General features: G+C 40.9%; 1 long non-coding RNA gene across 1 annotated transcript in view; it reads right to left on the bottom strand.

The window, feature by feature from the left end:
• LOC140522156 (uncharacterized) overlaps positions 1 to 18,237 on the bottom strand; it is a 47,366-nt gene extending 29,129 nt beyond the window's left edge. Inside the window, exon 1 of the long non-coding RNA XR_011973233.1 lies at positions 18,046 to 18,237. This is a non-coding gene — a long non-coding RNA (uncharacterized lncRNA). The remainder of the gene's footprint in view (positions 1 to 18,045) is intronic.
• Positions 18,238 to 18,550: the final 313 nt, after the last annotated feature.

The raw sequence follows: 18,550 nt of genomic DNA, 5'->3' as shown, positions 1-18,550 counted from the left end.
CAGGTTGGAAATGTGGTGGAGTCCCCAGTACCCTGTCCTCCAGTCATCTCAAGACTTGGAAGAACGGGAAAGCCTGGGTGCTGGCAGTTCTCCCACTTTCTCCACATCTCTCGCCAAGCCCTGGACAAAAACGAAGGCTGAAGGTAAGGTTACCCACCTTCACATGGCTAAGTTCTCTGCTGTAACCAGTTACTCGGGCCCTAACCACCCCTTGACCCCTCTGGTTCTAGGCATTGAAGGGGAAAGTAAGGAATGTCTCCAGACATATCTCCTCCCCAGCCTACTTGAGGATCTGTTATTTAAACACTCCTTCTTATGCCCTCCTCTAGCCCTGCCCCCTTGGTGGAAAGGGACCTGATGGTGAAATTGGGGAGCCAATTGTCTACTTAATCCTCCCATCTCCTTTTTTCCCTCTGTTCAGTAAATCTCCCCACGTTTGCTTGAGAGGGTGGGAGACAGTCGAGCCAATTGCTTGGGATCTGGGAATTCCAGGGTGAGCTATTTCTGCCACCCCACCTGTTGTTAGCCTCCCAGACCCAAAAGTGCTCCCCCATCTCAGCCAGCATCTGATTAAGCCTGAGGCCTGGGAAGAACTACAACCTTTCGTTGAAAAATTCCTTAAGTATAAAATCCTTGTCCCTTGTTCATCTCCATGCAACCCTGAAATCCTTCCAGGAACAAAGGTTCAAGATCTCAGGGATATTAATGAAGCTGTTATTCCAATAGTCCTTATGGGAAGTAAGAAAATTCTGTTGTCCACATTCCTAGATCAGGGTTGTGACCTAGCATGGAAAGGTTAGAGGTCAGAAACTAATAAGCAGGCCCAAGGAGCTGTGTGAGGAAGGGCCTGTCAGAGAGGAGAACATGAAGTCACTTGGCCAGGGGACAGTGTCTCAGGAAATCCAAAGTTCACAATTCTACAAGGGTCCTGCCTCATGCTGACCTGGTTGGAGCTCTTCTGCTGGAAGCTACCCATTCTTTCATGGAAGGAACACAGGCCTTCCCTAATCTGAACTCCATTTAAAATAAATTTTTCTTGATAACTTTTTTGCGTGTCAAGTTCATCTCGAACAGTCCCCAACCCATACACTACACTAACTCAGATCCCTGGGGATTTCTGTGTACCTCTTCACATAGACTTCAGCCCTCCCTCACTCAAAACCAAGTCAAGCGCAAGTCATGTCATCATTTCTCTGATGGCAAGGAAGGATGAAAACACACACACTGACTCACAATTTATTTTTGCCTTTGAATGGACTCTTCCTGGGGAAACAAGTCCATTCCTGCTAACACAGACAGTCTGGCTCCAGGCTTTGGGAAGAGTTTTAAGGGACCTGAAACTAGTAGATTGTAGCTTAATTCAGTATGTGCATGATATTCTTATTTGTAGCCCCATCCAGGAGTGTTCTTTGGCTGCTGCCACGGAAACCCTTAATTCCTTGGGCATTGAAGTCTATAGGGTCTCTTTGATAGTCCAGATAGCATGCCAGTCCATAAAGTATCTGGGCCATGAACTCCTGCCCACCTCTCTCTCCTTAACCTCTGAGAGCAAAAGCACTAAGAAACAAGTTCCAGTGTTCTTAGGCATGGCTGGATTTTGTAGATTGGATTCTTAATTTTGGTTTTATTGCTAAAACCCTTAATTACCCTACTCAGGGCAGTGACTCAGACCAGACTAAAGCTTTCATGACTTTGAAAACTAAACCTAACCTAGAAAAACTTTGCACTCTGCATGTTGATGGAAGGAGAGGACAGGCTTTGGGAGTCAGCCCATTCCTTAGCACCTCATCCCAGGTCAGTTGATGTTTTCATTTATTCAAATATGCTTACCTTGATCTATATGCCCGTGGAGCAATCTGGAAAGAAAGGAGACATGTGGCAGCAAAAAACTCCCCTATCAAACATGCCATTCTATGTTTTGGCCTTGCCATAGTCATCTTTAATTGTCTTTCATGCCCGGGAAATTACCTTTTCTTTATACTCCTTTTGTGCCTATTTGGTCCCTGTATGCCTTGTTTGTCTTTTCCGGAGTGCGAGCCATCAACTTCCAGATGACTGCTTAGGCTACATATCGCTTGAACTGGACCCATTGAGGCAGGGACAGCTCTATGTCCCTGGCCAACAGGAAGCAGTTTCAGAAGCTGAGACCTTCGCCCCTTACCAAAAAAGAATTTGGGTCTTATCTGTTTGAGGGGGGAATTATGGGGTTCAGACTCTGGAAACCTCCCTGAACTTTCTTTGAATCTCTCCACCTGGCCTTTCATACTCAAATTTGCACATCGGTTCCCCCTGAATCTTGCCACTTAACCTGGCCTTTCATACTCAAATTTGTAGCCAGGTCCTCCTGAATCTTTCATATTCAAATCTGTTTCCCTAGGCCTAGCATGGCCTTCCATTGCCTGTTAACACTGGATTGCCCCACCTACATCCCACCCAACCACATCACTAGTTTCCCCAATCTCCTCAAAACCCCCCCTAAACCCTTCCTCCCATCACCTGAGACTACCAGACCGCGCCTCCCCCCCCCATCCCTCCTACAGTCTTTTCTCTATTTAAGGTCCGTCTTGCCTCCATGAAGGCCCTCAGATTCAATCCAACTCAGACTATGTCTAGTTAAGATTTGTTGACCTGAAAACTTGGTTAGAGAGAAAAGGCAACAGGCTAAGTGCATACATTTTATGATTTAATTAATTAATCAATTCCCCATAAAGATAACAGTTACATAGCTTATGGAGCCAGGATCAGAACTGTCTGACTTAGTACAGAAATTGACTGTCTTAAGTACATTTTGCCATGAGGAAGGAGTTCTCTTAGATAAACACATTGTAAACAAAGTGGTGTCAGTTGGGTTTTATGATCCCAAGCTATGGGCATCTTCTTTCCATAGCTGTCTCTTGGATTTAAGATAAGGAAAAAGTCCCATCACCCAGATAACAGATATCCTGTCCTAAACAGGCCTTTGAAGTTGTTTATCTTAACAGAGTTTGACAAAGCTGAAGTCACACCCCAAGGTATTTGTGTTTTTCTCTTAACACTAGGATGCTAGAAGAAGGGTCGGATAAGGAAGTCCCATTTGCCCATCAAAAGGCATCCTTTAAACAAAGGAGACTATTAGGTTCAGGCTCTTCTTAATTCACACTTTGGCCCTTACTAAAGTCTAAAATTTATATTGATAATGTTTATTATAAAATTTTGGAATAATCTCTTAGTTCTCTCTGAAGTAAACTCAGAGGGTGCCTCTTCCTATGTCAACAAAGCCATCCAAGGCTGACTCTACATTCCTTAGGAGACCTTTAACCTAAGATACTATCTTGAATAATGGGACTTTCCTTTATATCTTATTATCTACAGACATATACTATGTTATGGCATATTAATGGTAAAGAAAATATAGACATCTTAGGTCATAATTTCTATTGAACTTTGTTTACCCTTTCCTATGTCAGTTATCTGTTTAGGGCAGGAAGCCTGCCACTCACTGGTGGTGGGATTTCCTTCCTTGTCACCCAGACATATGTTTACCCAGCCTGGAATCGCAAGGCCAGACTGACATTGCTTTGTTAATTGTCCTGTCTTACTAAATTTATGATTTGCTCAATTAGGAGAGTTTCTTTCTCATGGCAAAATATACTTAAGACAGATGATTTCTGTACTAGGTCGTCAGAGTCACCTCTGACTCCATAGTGCTATGTGTTGACCTGAAAACTTTATTAAGAAAAGGCAACAGGCTAATGCATACATTTTATGATTTAATTAATTAATTGATCAATTCCCTATTAAAGACAACGGTAACGTAATGCATTATGGAGCCAGAAATGTTCTGGCTATCCAGTGCAGAAATCTTCTGACTTACATACATTTTGCCGTGAGAAAGGAACTCTCCTAGTTGAACAAATCATAAATTTAGAAAGACAAGACAATTAACAAAGTAATGTTGGTCAGGCCTTGGGATTCCAGCTGGGTAAACATATGTCTCGGTGATAAAGAAGGAAATCCCACCACTAGTAAGTGGCAGGCTTCCTGCCCTAAACAGATAACTGACATAGGAAAGGGTAAACAAAGTTCAATAGAAATTACGACCTAAGATGTCTGTGTTTTCTTTACCATTAACATGCCATAACATAGTATATGTCTACAAATATTAAGATATGGAAAATGTCCCATTATTCGAGATAGTGTCTTAGGTTAAAGGTCTCTTAAGGAATGTTAAGTCAGCCTTGGCTGGCTTTGTTGACATAGGAAGAGGCACCCTCTGAGTTTGCTTCAGAGAGAACAAAGAGATTATTCTAAAATTTTATATTAAACATTATCATATGTAACTGTTTTCTTTATGGGGAATTGATTAATTAATTAATTAATTAAATTATAAAATGTATGCATTTAGCCTGTTGCCTTTTCTTTAACCAAGTTCTTAGGTCAACCATATTAAATATTATCAGCTTCTATCTGCCCTGATTGTGGAATACAAGCATTACAAATGCTTAAGTTCCTTAAGACTCAACCTAAGGTGGCGAATCTTTAATAAACTTTGTTTTCTTTGGCTTTAAGAAGGCTGGTGTGGAATTCATTCAGCAGGACCCAACATGTTGGTATTTCAGGGTCTCCAGCACCCCTCATCCTCATCACTAACACACACCCTCAAATGCCGAATTTTAAGTCTTCTTCACATTAAGGGTGGATCTGCCCTTAGCTGGTCTAACATCCCAATAATCAATCCTGCTGGGATCTGATTTTAAATGAGCCACATTCTAATTCAAGCTAGGAGAATATGCTAATCACACTACCTGCATTTGGTGAGCAATCTCCATCCTCAAACTCGGTTTTGTTTGGGTGTAAATCCCCAGCTCACCTGGAAATTTCCAGGTTGCCTCTGCCTTGTTCTCCCCCTCCCAACTCCTAAAGTCCTGAATCTTTTCTCCAATAAGAAATCAGGTATGAGGATGATGGAGGAGGAGGAGCTTTCAGAGAAGACCAACCTGGGGGTGAGGGGGTGACCCACGTGGAACAGGAACTCTGGATTCGAGGGCGGCCTGGATGGAGTCTAGGGCAGAAGAGGGGTCATCCTGATGAGGTTGAGGGCTGATTGTGGACCCCACGATACCAACAGTCTGGGTTGTGCTTGAATGAATTCGACTCAAGCCTTCTTAAAGCCAAAGAAAACAAAGTTTATTAAAGATTCGCCAAATTGGGTTGCCTCTTTAGGAGCCTAAGCATTTGTGATGCTTGTATTCACAAGCGGGCCAGATAGAATCCCAGCTAGACAGAGTCTGAGCTGGATTGAATCTGACCATCTTCATGGAGGCAAGATAAAACTTAAATACAGAAAAGAGTATAGGAGGGATCTGGGGGGTAGTCTGGTAGGCCAGGGTGATCGGAGGAGGGATTTAGGAAGGGTCTTGAGGAGAACTTCAAGGAGGGAATCCAAGGAGGGTCAAAGGCTGGAAACAGCTGGAGGCTATCAGGAGATATCAGATCCTGGAAGGTTTGGGTGGGAAGCAGGTGGGACAATTTAGAGATCTTGATAGAGGCAGTATGGGAATGAATACAGATCTTGAGGAGCTTCCAGAGACTGCTGGAACGAATGGGAAGATTAGATTTGAGTAAGAAAGGCCAAATTAAGTGGGAATATTCAAGGGGAGCTCAAGGAGGCCCCCAGAGTCTGAACCCCATCAATCCCAGTGGCCAAGGCTGTCCAGGTGATGGAGGGCAGGGCTTAGGGAGGAGAGGGAGAAAGGGTCCTGAGTGCCTGACCCTGAGTGTGACTGGAGGAAAGGGCCCTTCTTGGGGGCCTCAGAGGCTGGGAGGAGCCTTCCAGAGTGGGTGGGCTGAAAACTGGAACTTGTGCTGAGATTGCTCTGCCTTCTTCCCTCGAGCTGAGATCTTTCTGCCTTCTACCCTTGTACTGGAGCTCCCTCTGCCTTCTTTCCTCAGATGTGGGATCACTCTGTCTTCTCTTGGACCTGAGATCTCTGCCTTCTGGAGGCCATCTCTTGGTGCAGGTGCCAGATAGGTCTGAGCCAGCCCCTCACAGACCTGCTGGATGTTCATCCCATTGGATCTCATCCTCCCCCTCTGACCCTGTGGTAAGTCTAGCACCAGGTCCCCCTGGAGCAATCCTCCCTCCCCAACCTGGTTTCTGGACAAGGTTCCTCCTGCTAACTCTTTTCCAGACTCCCGATCACTTCTCAAGGGTCTGAGGTTACTCCTCCCCCAGATTTACGATGGAATTTTTGAATTTTCACAAAATTCAAACCTTACCCTCAGGGACCCAGGAATCCGGTCTTGAGTGAAACACAAGTAAAAGTCTTGAGTGACCCTGGAATTGCCAGTGTGAAGGCCTGGATCTGCCTCCAAGGAATTGGACCGCTCAGGCCTTTTTTCATTCAGAGACAAGGCTGATTGTGTTGCCCATAGAGGAGGGTGAGATTTTTTTTAATCTGCCCGTTTGGTTGGGTCAACACTGACTTTTATAGAGAAAATGAAAGAATGTGGGAATATTTTGGGTGAGTTTGAGGGGTGGCAGATTGCCTATGGTGATCCTGAGGTAAAGGAGAAGGGGCCTGGATGTGATTCCAAGGTAACCCACTAAGAAAGGTTGGGTTTGGTGGGGGCCACAAATACAGGACTGAGAGGATCACTCTGTGTCTAGGTTGGGGTGAGGGCCCTGGGGGAAAGGTCAGGAGCTGGATTGCTCTCTTCTGCTCAGGTCCTCAACCCAGTCAGAGGGAAATCTCTGATTCTGGAGCCATTGAGGCTCTGATTGCTCTTATCTTGTATGGTATCCCAAGCACCTACTGCCCCTTGTTATCTGAATGAGAATGGGGGAAAGGAAGGGAAAAGAATAGTAGTAGGAGATGGTGGGACTATCTTTATCAAGCCTGACCCTACATCTGGGATTCATTCTCTGTCTTGCGGGCATGGCCCCACCCCCTGTAACTTCCTGTAGGCTAGCCTCCCGCCCTGGGATCCTTCTCTCTCTCCAACTCAATCTGTAGTAGGCCAAAGCCTGGCCCAAGCTGAGAGTGGAGCCAGAAGGAATGGCCCTTGTCAGCTGCAGACCCCCACCCCAGGTGAATGCATTCTGTCCTCGGACTTGACCCCCAAAGAGGCCATTTCCATAGACAAAGAGGATTGTCTGTGAGGCTAGCAATCCCCTCCCTATGGATTGTTTCTTTACAAAAATAGGCAGGAAATTGAAAATAGCAGTAACAACACCATCCTGTTCCCTGTCCTTTGAATTAATCCATGGCATATTGACATTACAATCACTAATTACCTCTCATCCCCAGTTGCTGCCCTCCTAAGACCTTTTTACTCATTCCTCTATTCTCTCTAGTGTCTTGTCTTTGCTCCTGTATCCATGCAGACACTTGACACTCACTAGCTGTGTGACCTTGGGCAAGTCAGTTAACCCCAATTGCCTAATCCTGGGTCATCTTCACTCATCCTGATGCATATCTGGTCACTGGATTCAGATGACTCTGGAGGAGGTGAGACTGGTGACCTGGACAGCCTCCCTCACTCAAAACAAAGGCAAGTGCAAGTCATGTCATCATTTCGCTGATGTATATGATTGTAATCGGATATTATTGTGCTATAAAAAATGAAATGGATGATTTCAGAAATACCCAGAAAGACTTACTTGAACTGATGCAACATGAATTGAACAGAACCAGGAGAATCTTGTATACAGTAGCAGCAATGTGGTTCAGTGAAGAACTGTGAGTGACTTAGCTCTTCTCAGCAATGCAATGATCCAAGAAAATGCCCAAAGCACTAATGCTAAAGTCTACTACCTGTTTCCAGAGAAAGGACTGATACTTTTCGCTATACAGACTGGAGCATGCTATTTTTCACCTTTTTTATTACATTCGTTTTCTTTTTTTTCCATCTTTTTGTACAAAATTACTAATACAGAAATGTTTTCCATGATTGAATATGTACAACCTATATCTTATTGCTTATTATCTAAATTAGGGGGGAGGGAATAGAGGGAAAGAAGGAAAGAATTTGGAGCTCTAAAAATTTAAAAACAACAAATATTAAAAAAATAACGTAGTAGAGGGAAGTAATTTTTCAGAAAATGTAGAAAAAGAAAATTGAAGTTGTCCACCATTCAGCATGGCACCAGCCATTGACAGCAGCAAATGGAGAAATTGTGAATCTTCTTTGAATCCCATTTGAATTCTCTTAAGGAGACTCTGAAGGTCATGTGGCTGGCAAAGCACTGAACACTGAGGTCCTTTCTCAAGTTAGATTGCCGGTCATTCACGTTCTGCAGCAGGGAGCACAACTCTGATGGACTGGCCATGTTGTTCAAATGCCAAAAGGATGTTTGCCTAAAAGACTATTTCATGGAGAACACATGCAAAGAAGCCACTCAGTGTGGTCAGAAGACATAGTAGAAGGCCATATTCCCAAGGTCTCTCTGAAGAATTTTGGAATCAGTGGTGAGACATGGGAAATGGTGGCAAAGGACCACCCAGCATAGCTTATGAACATCAAAGAACAAGCTGTGCTAGCAAAGCAGAATTGCAATATTTCAAAAGAATAGTGAGATGTGGAAATTGGGAGGCCTCTCCACCCTAAATGTTCATGAGCACTATTTGTTGCCACCCTGTGGTAGAGCCTTGTGGCCTCTATTAGTCTGATCATCCATGGTCAGACACATTGTACTTTAACCCTTACATAGTGATGTCCTTTTGGTCTGCTTTGAACACAAAGAACAACAAAAATGAACAACTCTGGCTAAATACTTTCATAAGGAAATATATGTTATTGAGAAATGAAAGCAATCATAAAGAAAAGACATTAGATGTTTTGGCCATGACATATTATACAAAGGGCAACCCCAAGACACTGTAATAACAGATAATTCTCCTTCACTTGGCTGGAAAGTCTCATCTCCTTCAGTTCAGTCTAGATTGTAATTAGTCTTATCTTATGAATCCTTTTCATGTTTTATCTAGATAAGACTTTGTTTCAGACTTTCAGGAAATTAACCAGATTTTTTTCTTTTTCTTCTCTCTCTTTTCTATAATCAAACATTCTCCCCCTCACATCCCAGAACATGCTCTACTTGTCAGCTTCTCACAAACCTGACAGAACATTGTTGATAAAATATTATTTTTTATCCTTTCTGATAAGGAAGAAATTTCACTTCTCTCTCTTCCTTTGGTTTTTCTGTCTCACAGACAAAAGACACATTTGTCCCAGATTCCATAGTAAGACATTCCTCCACTTTATTCCAACTGATCATATCAAATATGTCTCTCAAGTTTTCATTGACCTCTTAATGACTGGTTTTAAATGTTGATTCTCACTAAAAGAGGGTAAGACTTTTAGGTTAGTTCCCTTTTTGTGCTTCAGTTTCCTCTTCTCACTTGATGAGGGTTAGACTGCCTGAATTCTGGAGTGTTTCTCAGGTCTAAATCTTGTGATTCTTGATGGTTTCGGAGCTGGTGACATTCCAAGATGTGTCTGTGGACTTCACCCCTGAGGAATGGGACCTCTTAGACCATTCTCAGAAGCAGTTTTACAAGGCAGTCGTGCTGGAGAATACCCACAACCAGCTTTCCCTGGGTAAGGACATTTCCCCTGGCCACTCTTATTCTGCTACCAAAGGAAATATCTTCATTTTTCAGTGTGCTGACATTGGAGCACTTATCTATTACTAGAAAGGGAAATGTTCTGGTCTCCAGTGTCCAAGAGACAGGGTGTTTCTGCTGCCTGGTTTTCCTCTAGAAGGTCAGTACATTGTGAGAAGATAACACGTATGTTCTGTTGTTGCTCCTGAAACTGTCTCTTGGCAATCCTAGGTAGCTTGAGGTAGGTCAGTGTGAAAGCATCTCAGATGTAGAACTAATCCTATGGAGTATTTAGTCCAACCTCTCCCTGGATATTAATTTTGTCTACCAAATATCTGAAAAGTGTTCAGCCTGCTTCTCTTTGTAACCTCTTCCTCTTTGGGATGGGCCAAGTATTTAGGATATCCTTCTTTTTGAGAAGCATCACTTTGTACGTCACAATTTCTAGTTGTGCCTAGTGTCTCACATTTGTCCTTAATCTTTCTTTAAATTGCCTCCAGTATACAACACAGGTGGTGGGAAAGGACAGAGGGAGATGAGCCTTTCTTTTCATTTGCTGTTCATCAGCTGTGGGGTTAAGTCTTTTCTTTACAATATTATGTTATTGGCTCATACTGTTATCCCAATCTGGCATTTGAGAAAACTGAAGCAAACATAGGTTAAGTGACTTTTCCAGACACACACATTTAGTAACTGTCTGAGGCTGGATTTAAACCCTGGCATCCCTCACTCTAGTCTCAGGCCTCTCTCCACTATACTACCAGCTGCCTCTAATTTCTAGATAATGGGAACTCTGCAATGAGTCCATCTTCCTATCAAGAAGCTGCACTATGTTCAAATTTTCTGATTCCCAGTTGGCTCCATGATCTCCCCCACATTTCCCCAAAGTTCTCAAAAATAAATGCTGTGGAAACCATGCTTAAGGACTTCTGGCCAGCATCTTGTCATCCTTGATTGCATACCCCTAACAATGGCAGGAAAAAGAGACTGGCCAAGAGTTAGAATTTGACTAACTGAGGTTCATCAAGTTCCCCAAAAGGAGAATCTCACCAGAAGAGCAGTGATTTGCTGAATGAACAGTAACCAGATTTTTATAAGTTTCATGGGGTGAGGAGTTGAGGAGGAGACAGAGCCAGAGCTGATCCATCAAGCTCTAGTCTGCTGGAGCTGAATGCTGATCTGGCACATCCTGTTTTGGTTGCTTTTATTACAACCATTAAGAGAAGAATAAGCCAGATGTTTGTGAACATGAAGGAGTGATTCTCTAAATGGAGTAGCTTTGTATGTACACTGTTTTCCCTAAAGAGAACTAAATTCTAAGTATTTCTCCATGTTCATTCCTTTTCACACATTATCAGGGCTTCCAGTTCCCAGAGAATATTTGGTTTCTTATTTGGAGGAAAGGGAGGTGCCATTGATGCTGGAAAAAGAAGGCCTGAGGAGCTGCTGTCCAGGAGAGTGAGGTAAAAGCAGGCACATGAGAGCTGTGTCTCTTGGTGTTGTAGCTAAGCAAGTGCTAGATTTGGGGGAAGGAACACCTGAATTGGGATTCTTTTTCAGAGACTTTTAGCAGTGAGTCTGTGCACAAATCACTGAACCCCACTGATTCTCAGTTTCCCCATCTGTAAAATTAGAAAGTTAGATACCATGCAAATAAGCTTTCTCCTACTGATAAATCTATGATCAAAAAAAAAAAATGCATTGTTTAGAATTTGGGGCCATGGAACTTCCCTGGAAGTGCAAAAGGGGGTTAGGCTTTTAAATATGGTCTCTTTCTTAGGCATTTTTCTTATCAATGAAGACTTAGAAAGTTGCTGCTATGTGCCATACCCTCTCTTAAGCAATATAAAGAGATACAAGGAACATCCCTTGCTCTCCTGGTGTTCATGGACTGTGTGGGCACATGACATGCCAGCAATCATTTAGAAACCTGTTACAAACAAGACATTGGATCTCATTGAGAGAGGGAATGTACTATAGTGAAGGAGGACTGGAAAGGCTTATTGTGGAGGGTGGGCTCTAGCTGGGGTTTCAGGGAAGCTGGGATGGCATTCCATGTCTGGAGATGGCTTAGAAAGCCCAAACATTTGGCAGGTGGAGTGGCCTCTTCACAGAACACAAGTGAGGCCCATACCAGTGGATTATGGCATGTTTGGTGGGGATGTGAAGCAAAAGAATATTTACAAGAACAGGAGAGTGGTATGTAAAGAGAAGGTGGATGATTAATAGCTTTAGAACAGATTTTATATTAGATCATCTTCCTAGGGAGCCACAGGAGATTGTTAAGAATGTGGTGATATGGTCAGTCAAGAATTTTAGGAAGATGATCTTTGTAAGTGAATGGTGGAGTATAGGGAGTGGAGGGACAGTTGAAGCAGCTTGACCAAGTATAAGGTTCTTGGAATAACTCTGGTGTGTGGTGTTTGGAACCTGAATCAAGACAGTGGAAGTGTTGGGAGAGAAGGGGGTGTATGGGAGAGATGTTATTTGGGTGAAACCAGAGGACTTAGGAGAAGATTGAATATGGGGGACAGAAGTGTTTGTGAAAGTCAGTGAGGAATGCATGACACCTCATTTATGAACCTGCTCTAATGGGAGGATGCATTGGAGAGCATTAGGAAAGTAGGAAGATGGGAGGGTTGAAGGAAAGAGAATGAGTTTGGTTTGGGGAACAATGAGATTAGTGTTGCTAAATCCCAGAAAGAGTGAGAGAGAAAAAGAAGCGTGATTGCCTATGAAAAGCTGTAGAGAAGGAAAGAAAGTTGAGGATGAAGAAATGACTAGTGAATTTAACAACTTGCAGGTTTTTGGTAATTTTGGAGAGAGGAATTTCAGTTGAACAATGAAACTGGGAGCTAGACCGCAGAGAATTTCAGAGAAAGGAATTGGAGACACCAGTTGTACCTCCTGCTATTTAGCCGAGAAGTGGAAAAAAGACGCTGGAAAAATATCTCTGGGATTGAATGGGTCAAGTGATCATGTTTTGAGCATTAGAGAGAAATGGTTTGTAGTAGTAGGGAAGGAGTCATTAGTGTGGGAGAGACTGGAAAGTAGTGAAAAAAGGGAATGCTGGAGGGGGCAGTATACTGAGGAAGATAAAGTCCTGGAATCAATTGGTTTAAACGTGGAAAGGTGTTTCCTTTAGCTAGAAGATGGAACATCATTTCATCTGACTCATAGAAGATGAGGAGGATAAGATAGTTCTTGATAAGTATCCAATTTTTTCTTTCTTTTTAAATTTTATTTATTTTTAGTGTTCTACAATCACTAGAATAAAACTTAAGATTTTTTTCCCTACCTACCTCACATGTTCCCCCTCCCTCCCCAAGATGGCCTACAGTTCTATATAGGATCCACACATACATTCCCATTAAATACATTTTAACTATAGTCACGCTGTATAGATTAACCAAAATGAATGGGAGAAATCATATAACAAACCAAAACATAATACACATGCAAAAAAAATTCTGCTACATTCTGCAGTTTAATTCCATAGTTCTTTCTCTGGATGTTGAGGGCATTTTGCCTTAGAAGACCTTTGGGATTTTTTTTTTAAGTCCATGCATTGCTATGAAGTTCCAAGCCTACCAGAACAAAACTCTCACACACTGTAGTCATTGCTGTGCACAAAGTTCTCCTGGTTCTGCTCCCTTCACTCAGCATCAGATCATAAAAGTCTTTCCAGGCATCTCTGAAGTCTTCTTCTTCATCATTTCTTATAGCACAACAGTATTCCGTTACATTTACATACCATAATTTATTCAGCCATTCCCCAGTTGATGGGCATCCCCTTGATTTCCAGTTTTTGGCCACTACAAAGAGTGCTGCTATAAATATTTTTGTACATGTGGGACCCTTTCCCATTTTTATAATCTCTTGGGGATATAGTCCTAGAAATGATATTGCTGGGTCAAAGGGTATGCACATTTTTGTAGCCCATTGGGAATAGTTCCAAACCACTCTCCAGAATGGTTGGAGGAGCTCACAGCTCCACCAACCATGAATTACTGTTCCAACTCTCCCACATCCTCTCCAACATTTATCATCTTCCTGTTTTGTCATGTTAGTCAGCCTGATAGGTGTGATGTGGTACCTCAGAGTTGTTTTCATTTGCATCTCTCTAATCAAAAGTGCTTTAGAGTATTTTTTCATATGATTATACATATCTTTAATTTCTTCCTCTGAAAATTGCTTGTTCATATCCTTTGACCATTTATCATTTGGGGAATGACTTGTATTGTTGTACATTTGACTTAGTTCTCTATGTATTCTAGAAATGAGGCCTTTATTCCTGAGATTAGATGTAAAAATTCTTTCCCAATATACTACATCCCTCTGAATTTTGGTTGCATTGGGTTTGGTTGTGCATAAACTTTTCAGTTTAATGTAATCAAAATTATCCATTTTGCACTTCATAATGCTTTCTACCTCTTCTTTAGTCAAAAATTCTTCCTTTTTCCATAAATCTCATAATTACAGTATTTCTTGCTCCTCCAATTTGTCCTTAGTATCAATCTTTATACCTAGATCATGTACCCATTTGGACTTTATTCTTGTGTACACTGTCAGGCATTGGTCCAGGTGTAGTTTCCACCACACTGTTATCCACTTTTCCCAGCAATTTTTATCAAACATTGAATTCTTATCCCAGAAGCTGGGGTCCTTGGGTTTATCAAACAGTAGTTTGCTATATTCATTGCCCACTGTGTCGTGAGTACCTAGCCTATTCCACTTGTCTACTCTTCTGTTTCTTAGCCAGTACCAAGTGGTTTTGATAATTGCTGCTTTATAATACAATCTGAGATCTGGTAGTGCTAGGCCACCTTTCCTAGCATTTCTTTTCATTAATCCCTTTGATATTTTGGATCATAATCGAACAATATGTTGTTTACAAGAAACACATTTGAAATGGGGGAATACACACAGGGTGAAGGTAAAAGGTTGGAGCAGAATATATTGTGCTTCAGCTGATGCAGAAAAGGCAGGGGTAGCAATCCTAATCTCAGACAAAGCAAAAGCAGAAATAGATCTAATCAAAAGAGATAAGGAAATAAACCATATCCTGCTAAAATGTGTTGTAGCAATGTCATTACTAAACATTTATGCTTCAAGTGGTATAGCATCCAAATTCTTAGAGGAGAGGTTGGAGGAGGCAAAGGAAGAAATAGACAGCAAAACTATACTGCTGGGGCACCTCAACCTCCCCCTCTCTGAACTGGATAAATCTAACCTCAAAATAAACAAGAAAGAGGTTAAGGAAGTAAACAAAACTCTGGATAAGGTAGATATCATAGATCTCTGGAGAAAATTGAAATGGAAATAGAAAGGAATATACCTTTTTCTCAGTGGTACATGGCACATATACAAAAATTGGCCATGTTCTAGAGCATAAAAACATCACAGTCCAGTGCAGAAAGGCAGAGATAGTTAATGCATCCTTCTCAGATCATAATGCAGTAAAAATTATATGTAATACAAGGCCATGGAAAGATAAACCAAAAATTAATTCAAAACTAAATAATCTAATCCTAAAGAAGGAGTGGGTTAAACAACAAATCATAGAAACAATCAACAACTTCATTCAAGAGAATGACAATAATGAGATAACCAACCAAATCTTATGGGATACTGCAAAAGCAGCTCTTAGGGGAAACCTTATGTGTTTGAATGCCTACATGAATAAAATAGAGAAAGAGGAGATCAATGACTTGAGTATGCAGCTGAAAAAGCTAGAAAAAGAACAAATTGCAGATCCCCAAGTAAATACCCAATTAGAAATACTGAAAACCAAAGGAGAGATTAATAAAATTGAAATTAAGAAAACTATTGAACTAATAAATAAAACCAATTGTTGGTTTTATGAAAAAACTAATAAAATTGATAAACTTTTGATTAATTTGATTAAAAAAAGAAAAAAACAAATTACTAATATCAAAAATAAAAGGGGTGACCTCATCTCCAATGAGCAGGAAATTAAAACAATAATTAGAAATTACATTGCCCAACTTTATGTCCATAAATTCGACAATCTAAATGAGATGGATGAGTATGTTAAATAATAGAAATTGCCCAGATTAACAGAAGAGGGAGTTGAATGCTTAAACAACCCCATCTCAGAAAAAGAAATTGAACAATCCATTAATGAACTCCCTAGGAAAAAATCTCCAGGGCCAGATGGATTTACAAGTAAATTCTATCAAACATTTAAAAACAGTTAATTCCAATACTATATAGACTATTTTAAATAAGATTTTAGCAAAACAAATACAGCATCTTATCATGAGAATAATACATTATGACCAGGTAGTATTCATACCAGAAATGCAGAGCTGGTTCAATATTAGGAAAACTATTAGCATTATCGATCATATCAACAACAAAACTAACAGAAACCACTTGATTATCTCAATAGATGCAGAAAAAGCTTTTGACAAAATACAGCACACATTCCTATTAAAAACACTGGACAACATAGGAATAAAGAGAACTTTCCATAAAATAATAAGCAGTATATACCTAAAACCTTCAGCAAGCATTATATGCAATGGAGATAAACTAGGTGCATTTCCAATAAGATCAAGGGTGAAACATGGAGATCCATTTTCACCACTATTATATTCAATATGGTACTAGAAACGTTAGCTATAGCAATTAGACAAGATAAAGAAATTGAAGGAATTAGAATAGGCAAAGAAGAAACTAAGTTATCACTCTTTGCAGATGATATGATACACTTAGAGAATCCCAGAGATTCAAATACAAAAATACTTCAAATACTAAACAACTTTGGAAAAGTTGCAAGTTACAAAATAAACCCATACAAATCTTCTGCATTCCTATATATTAGTAACAAAGTCCAACAGCAAGAGATAGAAAAAGAAATCACATTTAAAGCTAGGGTAGACACTAAAATATTTGGGAGTTTACCTGGCAAAACAAACCCAGGGACTATATGAACACAATCAAAAGTTACTTTTCACACAAATAAAGTACCCAATTTTTTCAAAGAAAAAATAGAAGACAAATTTCTCTGCTGAGAAGGTGAGTGGAGGGGTGGAGAGTGGGAACAAGCAATACAGGTTAGTCGTGAAAAAAATTAAAGGAATTGGAAAAGCTCCTGTGGTGTACCAGATAAGGACTGAGGTACATGGTTTTCAATTCCTTCAGTCACTTGTGAGTCATAATGCCATTTGGGATTTTCTTGGAAAAGATACTGGAGTTTATTCCCATTTATTTTTCAGGCTCCTTTTACAGATGAGGAAATCAAGGGCAAGAACCTTAAGTGACTTGCCCAGTGTCCTAACTCTAGTAAGGGTCTGAAGCTAGATTTGACTTGAGTCTTCCTAACCAGTGCTCTCTCCAGTGCACCACCTAACTACCCCAAGGAAGTCAGGGAAAGGTCAAAGGATACCCTTGTCACAGTGAGGTCCACCCTGAAGATACGTACCCTAAGTTTGTAGTGTATCCAGGCAGCCTAGTTTTATGATTGTCTCTCCATTCAGCAGCATCTAAGTACTAGCAAAGGCTGTGGCCTCACTTAGAATTAATTCAAATATATGCTTTACCTAAATCATCTACCTGTGTCCCTTCTTTGATCTCTAAGACTCAATCTTTGGCCCCTTCTTGCAGAATTGTTGGGCAGATTCATTGAATTTGACAGCCACTCTCAGTCTGATGATGTGAGTAGTAGAAATTCCTAGGTGTTCCATAGTATAAGATACTTCAGGAGCCTTAAAAGATGTCTCTGCAATCTTTAGTATAGACCTCATCTGGTCCCATGAGGGTTAGGACCAGATAAAGTTCACTCAAATAGGAGATAAGGTGCAAGAGAGTAACAGGGCTGAGGCTAGAACCTGCATTTGCCAAATAAGAAACAGACCAGAACATAGGAATTCAGGTAGTATCTGGGGCCTGATGTCAGTCACGGACCAGTCAGTCAATAAGCATGGATTAAGCAGCTCCAGTTTTCGAGGCACCTCACCACATTTTAGGAAGGGAAAAGGTGCAGTCCCTGCTGTCAAGGAGCTGCCAGTCTGTCATAGAAACATGAAAATGGTTGAGAAAAAGCAAGAGATCAGGAACCTTGGTCTTAGGTGATCCAGGGAAAGGAGAGTTTTTGGTAGCAGAAAGATATCTAGTCCAATGGGATACAGTGGAATAAAGGGGAATTCAAGGAGTGAAATAATAGTTTAAGGAGAGGAGAATTAGGGAAAAAAGATTCAAATCAGGACAAGAAAAAATCCAGGTACACCTCAGAGATATTACAGAATCAATTCCAAATCTCAGCAGCAAAGCAAATATTGCAATGAAGTGAGTCACCTGTACTTTTGTTTTTTGAGTACATATAAAAATTATGTTTATGACATACTGTTGTCTGTTACATGCATAATATTATTTTGCTTTTTAAAAGTACATATTTTAATTTGGAAATATTTTATTGGTAATAAAAACTTACTGTATCTGAGCCTTCAGTGGGTCCCAAACTTCTTTCTGGTGGTAGCTCTGATCCAGTGTTGCTGGCTATTGACTCATCAGCATTGTCATTGCTCAGTTGCCATGGCAGTTTCTAAAAATAAGGCAACAGAGGTTACCATATTGATAATGATTGACTCTTCTTTTCCCTTGAACTTAAAAACCCCACTGTAGGCTTAAATTGGCCTAATTTCACTATTTTTGTGTCTCAGAGAATAAGAAGACCCAAAGGGAAGGGAGAAAAAAGTCAAGCATACTAAAAGATAACATTGTTTCTTAAAAAAAGGTAGAACAAAAGTAAGTACCATGGAGAAGGCCCATCTAGTTCTGTGGACAGAACATTCCCACTTGCAGGATTTTTGTTCTAGTCTCAGCTGTAGGGATAGTTTTCATTATCACTCAGCCATTCTGAGCTCATGGCCTGACTTTATGTTGTAGTAAGAACATTGAGTCTGCCATTTTCACAGGTATTTCTGAGGCTCCAATAT

The sequence above is a fragment of the Notamacropus eugenii genome, chromosome 1, assembly GCF_028372415.1.
Source record: "Notamacropus eugenii isolate mMacEug1 chromosome 1, mMacEug1.pri_v2, whole genome shotgun sequence".
NCBI classification, from domain to species: Eukaryota; Metazoa; Chordata; class Mammalia; order Diprotodontia; family Macropodidae; genus Notamacropus; species Notamacropus eugenii.
Note: the sequence above shows the minus strand (reverse complement) of the source record. Positions and strands in the feature narration are given on the sequence as shown.